Source organism: Acomys russatus, unplaced genomic scaffold (genome assembly GCF_903995435.1).
Source record: "Acomys russatus unplaced genomic scaffold, mAcoRus1.1, whole genome shotgun sequence".
NCBI lineage: Eukaryota > Metazoa > Chordata > Mammalia > Rodentia > Muridae > Acomys > Acomys russatus.
Genome location: NW_026131669.1, coordinates 1,546 through 9,288, shown reverse-complemented (window position 1 = coordinate 9,288; position 7,743 = coordinate 1,546). Strand labels below are relative to the sequence as shown.

Genomic DNA, 7,743 nt, shown 5'->3' with positions numbered 1-7,743 from the left:
ATTCAGGAAATTAGCAGTCTAATATATTTCTCTATGGGTTCACTTCTTGAGGGTATTGCATAAAATGGAATATAAGATATATGATTTTCTTTGTCTGGATTCTACAACTCAGTATAAAATTCTCAAGGCATAGTCATACATGACACAGTATTCTAGTTATTCTTATATTTTTTTCATATTGATGAATGATATATTAGTAATTGTCTAATCCACAGCAAAGATTCATCAACTGCATAACATAAAAAGTATTTCAACTTTCAGTATATAAATAATGCTTCTACAAAGATTTATTTACAGTCTTTAACAGACATGGTTTATTTTTCTTGGAATAAGTCTAAGACTGAGATTGCTAAGTCACATGGTAAGTCTGTGAAGGAACTCTCAGTGAAAGGTTCAATCCCCAGTTCTGCTCCTATCAAACAAAAAAGACAGATCGGTAATACGCGAGAGACAGTCCTGGCATCCTTATTAGGTGACCTACATTGATACTGAGCTACCTATTGCCTACACCTGGGCATGGTACTTAGGTCCTATCCATGCCTGTCCTTGGTTGGTGTATCAGTCACCCTGCCCGGAATGGCCGAGATTTGTTGGCGCTGTTGGTGTCTTATGCAAGCTCCTTTCCTATTTGGGGCCTTCTTTGCCCACTTGCATAACATGTATCATATATGTGTCCTTCATTGCCCCCTTGCAATAAATTTTAGCATATATGGGGTCTTCTCGACCCACTCCCAATAACTTATAGCATATATGGGGCCTTCTATACACACTTCCAATAACTCTTAGCATATATGGGGCTTCTATACCCACTTGCAATAACTTTTTACCATATTGGGGCCTTTTATATCCACTTCCAATAAACTTTTCACAATACATCTGGAGAAAAACAGTCAGTGACCATCTATATGTCCACTCTAATACAGCAGTCATTAGTGTTTTGTTCTCAGTGTCTCATTTTCATCTTAGCTGTCCTTTAAGTAACTTTACATCCACAGAGAAGCAGTGAGCCAGAACCATGCATGAGGTTCTGGTGACAGCGCCAGCACTAAGTCATGAGGCTTTGTGGTGTGGAACCAGGGAAGACACCTTCTCTGGAGCACCGCACCCGTCCTATCTTGCTGTGCCTGATGGCCTTGAACTTGCCAGGCAGGGGTGTTCTTCTCGGGCCTCAGCAAGATGATGTAGCACTTGGGGATGAAGATGCCACCCAGAAGCCCAAGCAGTGGAAGCCAGGATGGAGAAGATTTCTACAGCCACAGTGGACTTTGCCTGGGCACTGTGGTACAAGGGCAGGAAGGCTGTCCAGACACTGCAGAACAGCAGCATGCTGAGGTGAGGAACTTCGTCTCATTGAAGACATCTGGCAGGGCCCTGGCCAGAAAAGCCACAGAGAAGGTACCCCCTGCCAGGAAGCCCAAGTAGCCAAGCACACAGAAGAAGGTGGTGCCAGAAACCTCCTGGCACTGGATGACAATGTGCTGGGGACTCGACACCATATCCCTGTGTGGGAAGGGTGGGGAGGTGGCCAACCAGACCCCACAAAGAACAACCTGAATTAAGGAAGCAATGAGGACCACTGAGGAGGAAGCACCAGGGCTCAGGCATACCCGGATCCTGCCCCCTGGCCTGGTGACCCTGAAGGCCAGGACCACTGTGACAGTCTTGGCAGAACAGAGGAGACAGCCACCGTGAACACCACGGCAAAGGTGGTCTGACGGAGGAGGCACGTGGTGACAGTGGGTCGGCCTAGGAACAGCAAGGCACACAGGGCAACAGAGGGAAAGAGAGATCAGGAGTAAGTAGCTGAGAGCTCTGTTGTTGGCCCTCACCACAGGTGTGTCCCGATGCCTTCAGGAAACACTCCAAGGACTAGGACAGCCATACCACACAGGAAGATTGACACCAGAGCCAGTATGAATCCCAGTGGCTCCTCAAAGGCCAGGAAGATCTCTGTCCTGGGCAGGCAACGGTCTCTGGTGTGGCTTGAGTACTGCTCCTTGGGGCACTGAAGACATCTCTTCATGTCTATGGGAGACAGACAACAGAATGGGGGCTTGGAGCTGGGTGTGGCTGCACATCACTTAATCTCATCACTTGAGAGAAAGGGGCAGGTGGAATTCTATCAGTTACAGGTCAGCCTGATCAAAATACTAAGCCACAAGCCAGCCTGAAGCTGCATTATATACCATGTCTCATAAACAAACAGCAAACCAAAACAAAGACACACACACACACAACACACACACACATAAGGTTTGCCATGAGAGTACAACAGAGAGGGCTCTGACAGTGAAAAGAGAGGCCTCATACAAAACCAAATTTGATGACAATTTGATTTTGCATTTCCCATATTTTTCACAGTTTGAAGGAGTAAGCTCTGTAGCTCAAACAGCCAGGAATGTTATGTTCTGTTTCATATTCAACTCGGGATGCACACTTTTCATACAGAGAAAGAAGGAAGTCACAAAGGGACACCCACCAGACAGCACCATTTACAAGAACTTTAAACAGCAACTGAAATTTTTCAGTGTCAGTGAAAGTCAGGTGCTTTTACGAAGTCCAGGAGAAGCTTGTGGAAATATCTAATGTATCTTTTCTTCTTTCACTCTTTTTTTCTTTTGTTTTTTTTTTTTTTCCATTTTCAAGAAAAAGGTTCAAAAGTGTAACCTCAGCTAGACTGAAACTCTTTCTGTAGACCAAGTTTGTTTCACACTCACAGATATATAGCATTCCTCTGCATCCTCATGCTTGGACTAATTGCCTGAAATATCACTATCCAATGAGTTAGGTTTCTTCATCAGTGGACAAAGGATGTGCAGTATTTGTGAGAGACATTCATTAGGCTGTGCAACTATGGTTCATTCATTTGTCCTGTCTCAATAAAGAACTCTCCAGAGAAAAATTATAAGACTAGCTTTCTCAATGGAGTTTCCACATGAAGTCTACAGGAAAGCCAAGACTGTGCAACATCTCAGCAGATGAGTGTGGTTATTAGAATAAGAATGGTCTCCACATATTTGAATGCTTGGCTCCGAGTTGGTGGACTGTCGGGATGGATTGGGAGGTGTAGCCTTGATGAAGTGATGTGTCCCTGTGGGTAGCCTTTGAGAGTTCAACATTCCCCATCAGGCTCCCTCTCCAGTTTGCTGCCTGCCTGCTGCCTGCTGCCTGTGGAGCACAATGTAAGCTCCTAGTTACAGCTCGGACACCATGCCTAGAGCCGGCCTGCCGCCATCTGTCCTGCCATGAGGTTCATGGCTCATCCTCTGAAACTCTAAGTAAGGCCACAGTTCAATGCTTTTCTCAAAAGCAGACTTGCTCATGGTGTCCCTTCCCAGCAGGAGAACAGTAACTAACACAATGGAGAAATACACGAGGAGGCTCGCAGCGCCTTGTGGACCCCTCAGATTCCAGCTCCACATGCCCTTACCTCTTTGGTCTGCAAAGTTGTCCCTCGGGGCAGGGACTGCAATCAAAACAGCAGTGGGGGGCTCCCGGACGGGAAACTTGGCTAAACACCTGGAAGGCAGCTTTTACTGCAGTTTTGAGGTGGGCACCTGGTAACAGTGAAAACAGTGTCACCAGTGAATCTCCAGGGATACAGATGCTTGACTCACCCTCACACACAGAACAAAATACTTTCTTCTCATTCTGCTACATGGATGTCTTTCAGGAAACATGTCTCTCCAAGAGATGTCAGATGGAACAGGCATCGTTATATGTGAAATGGGAAGGGCTAACCCTAGCTTACATACCTAAGGGCTTCAAAAACTTACCTAAGCTGTGTGATGTGTTGTCTTTCAAATGTGCCTCCTACATTATCAATTGGAGGTATGGGGGCGAGAGAGATGGCCCAGATACAGAGTACAGGCTGCTTGCTCTTCAAGAGAAGCATGTTTTAATCCCTAGAATCCACATCGTCCCTCACACTGTCACACTGTAATTCCATTCCAGATGATCCACTACCCTCTTCTCACACCACAGGCACACATTACATATAATATATTAATATAATGCATGCAAAACTTCCAAACATGCAAAATAGAAATTGTAAATGATGGAAGCACATGCCTTCCTGTCACGTTGGCCTTCTTCCCTCAGTGACTCAGAAAAGCAGCATATTTCCTTACCTTCTTTTGATCCCTTTTTCTTTCTTTTACATGGACTCCACAGCCTGGACATGCTTCCCTTGTTACTCTGTGTTCTCTTTCTTTCTCTGAAGTCTTTATACAGAATTGTGGCTGCTTGCTGGGCTGCATGTACAACTCATAAGACATGGCTCTCACTCTTCCTCTTCCCTGCTGCCTTTCTCTCTAAAACCATTGAGATTTACCATTTCGCTGCCCTGTTGTTTTTGCTTAAACTATAAAAATAATGTATCATCACACTTCAATATAAGAAAATTGTATGTACTGATCCCCTCAACTCCTCCTCTCGCCTCCTCGCCTCTCTCTTCTTCTCTTCTCTCTCTCTGTCTCTCTGTCTCTCTCTGTCTCTCTGTCTCCTGTCTCTCTGTCTCTCTCTCTGTCTCTCTGTCTCTCTCTCTGTCTCTCTCTGTCTCTGTCTCTGTCTCTCTCTCTCTCTCTGTCTCTCTCTCTGTCTCTCTCTCTGTCTCTCTCTGTCTGTCTCTCTCTCTCTGTCCTGTCTCTCTCTCGTCTCTCTCTCTCTCTCTCTCTCTCCTCTCTGTCTCTCCTCTCTGTCTCTCTCTGTCTCTCTCGCCTCTTCTCTCTCTCTGTCTCTCTCTGTCTCTCTCCTGTCTCTCTCTGTCCTCTCTCTCTCTCTCTCGTCTCTCTCTCTCTCTCTCTCTCTCTCTCTCTCTCTCTCTCTCTCTCTCTCTCTCTCTTCTCTCTCTCTCTCTCTCTCTCTCTCTTCTCTCTCTCTCCTCTCCCTCTCCATTCCCATCCTGAAACTTGCTCTGTAGAACAGGTTGGCCAAGTACTCAGGGAAATCTTCCTTCCTCTACCTTCACAGTGCTGGGTTTATAGGATTACACCACCATTCCCCAGCTGACTCGGTTCCTCTTAAAACAGCTCGACCATGTGGCAAGGGTTATGAAGAGGGAAGGGTGTGATGCTGAGATCTCTGCCACAACAGAACAGATGAGAAATCCCTCCCAGTTCAAGCCAATTAAAGGCCTTTCACAAGAACCCTCTGACCACTTAGCATGTGTCCTTTGTTCTTTGAGTAACACATGAAAGGGAAACTCCGATTGTTGAAACACTTAAGCCCAACATTGATGGAGATGCCACCAGAACAAAGTTAAACAAAGTGGTATCAGATGGGACTCTTCTCGACCAGCATATGACAAGAACCTGAGACATTCTATGCACCAGACAACACACATAGGCATGCCTATCTCAAAACAGCCAATCATTTTGTTAATAATCATCAGGGTTTGAGCATCAAATATTTCTAAAACTCTTGTGTGTTGGACTACTCGTCACCAGATGGTGGTTTGTTGAAAAATGGTTGGGTCTTGATGCATCTAACCTAATCAATGGGTTAATTCCTCACTGGATTCATAACCAGAGGAACTACTGTAGATGTTGGAAGGAAAACTGGGGCCTAATTGGAGGAAGTGGGTTTGGGAATTGTTTGTTGGTAAGCTGTAACTTGCTCACATATCTTATCTATCCACAGCCTCACCTAACACGGTCCTAGACACCATGAGTTGGGCAATCTCTTCCAGCACACATGTCTGCTGCCCATGATGTACTGCCTCAACCTCACACACTCAACTCAATGGATCGTTCTCACCTTGAAACTCTAAATCCACCACAAGTCAATAAAAAAACATGCCTCACTTCACACTGTTCCTCAGGTATTTGTCAAGTGGTTGGGGAAATCTAATGAATGAAGTAAAACGTTGTCTTCTGATTAAACTTCGATGGGAAGTTTTTAGTTAGCTCAGTGTGTCACTATCTTCCAGCTTCAAAGAGCAGTCCGGAACACAGCAAGAAAAGGGAAACCCCTCAAATATCACCACCAGGCCCAGCTTCTGATTTACTCGTGAGTCCTGGATGTGCTTTTCCCCATGTTTCACAAGTGTAATGGTAGAACATGTGTAGGTTCCTTTACAGCCATCTATTGGAAATGATGAGAATGTGTTACAATGCATGTGAGGCCAGTGTCACTGCTGGTTATTTCCCTCCTTGACTCTTCCATCTACAAAACATGAAGCAGATGCTCAAAATAAAAACCCAAGATGCCTGCTATGCTTAGTATTAGTACGCGTAGCCTGCGTTCGTGTCTCCTAGAATCCACCATCCAAGAATAAAAATTACAGGTACCAAGACACTGCCCTCATCAGGATACAAGTGTTCGGGAGACGCACTGTCTGGTCCGTAGTGCTGGCCAGCAAAAACACGTTAACCAATGAGCCATCTCTCCAACAGCAGCTCGTGATGTAATTTAATTTTTTCTGCTCAGTCAGTATCATTCGGAGAAAGGTCTCATTAGGAGGTAAAGAGCAATCATCACTATATGACGGACTGGACAAGCCAAGCCATGTCCCCTTCATAGCACAGGAGGGATGAAGGAACCCTTGGTGTGGATTTTCCTGTAGAATTTAACACTCTAGGACAGAGTCAGATCTGCATTCAGGCAACTCCACGGGGAGATCCCCTTCCAAATGGACCATCATTTTGTTCCCTGAGGAACCTTGAGGGATATCGTGCCTACACTGACAAAAACGAAAGACACCCTCAGGGGGCTTCTGTCCCTTGTAAAATGTCAACGTTGTCACCAAATCTCCATTGTCTCAAACGATAAATATGACTTTCCGTCAGGGAAATCTTGAAGTGGCAACCTTTCTGAAGGGCAATGAAGCAGCTGGGAAAGAAAGGAGACACGGTAACGAGGGGTCTTGTCTATATGGTCTCTGCAGTGAGACTGTGCAACTTCCATTAAAAATATGGCTTCAGTAGTTATAAGGAAGTTCAGTAAACTGTGATTATTTTAAGAAATAAAAAAAATTCTAGGTTTTGATTTAATAAGAAACTTCATAATCTAGTCATGAAAATTTTACATACAATTACTGTGTTTTACTCTACTGTGTGTGTGTGTGTTGTGTGTGTGGGGTGTGGTGTGTGGTTGTGGGTGTGTGTGTACTTCTTGCACCACATTGCAACTTCAGACGAACAACTACTCATGAATATTTTTCTCTGATCCTGCTCTAGGGACACAGGAATTGGAACTTAAAGCTTGGGGACACGTGCCTTCAAACACAACCACTGAACATCACTACACCACCTTAAAATTAAACCCAAAAGCATCTCAAAACATGTGCTGGCTCTAGGGTCTCTTTGGCTGTGCACTATTCTCCATAACCTTACATCCCAACCACACTCTTTAGATGACAAACACTTTTAAGACGTCCACAGACTGGACCCAGCACACCTAGGCCTGCCAATCACTCAGACCACCGCTGTCCACACAGCTTGAAACCACACAACCCATGTGGACTCTTCTTCATTTGTCCCATTCTATGGTGATCATAACGCTGTGGCTTGACAATCAACAATGCGTGTCGTCCCCATGGAGAGGATTCTATGTCCTCAGCTTCTCCCCGAACTCGGTAGTTCCTTTTCACAACACTCCTCCCTCTTTCACTACTTTATAATCTTCATCATAGGCCACAACAGACAATCACCACCACCCTCACAGGTGCTTATCTTTAGACAGGTTTCTTGCTTTGTACTATAAGTTGACCTTGAACTTTGGATTCGGTGAGGCCAACCTCCT

At 45.1% G+C, this 7,743-nt stretch overlaps 1 pseudogene; it reads right to left on the bottom strand.

Moving 5' to 3' along the window:
- Positions 1–983: 983 nt before the first annotated feature.
- LOC127186374 (vomeronasal type-2 receptor 26-like) lies at positions 984–6,759 on the bottom strand (annotated as a pseudogene).
- Between the last annotated feature and the right edge of the window lie 984 nt (positions 6,760–7,743).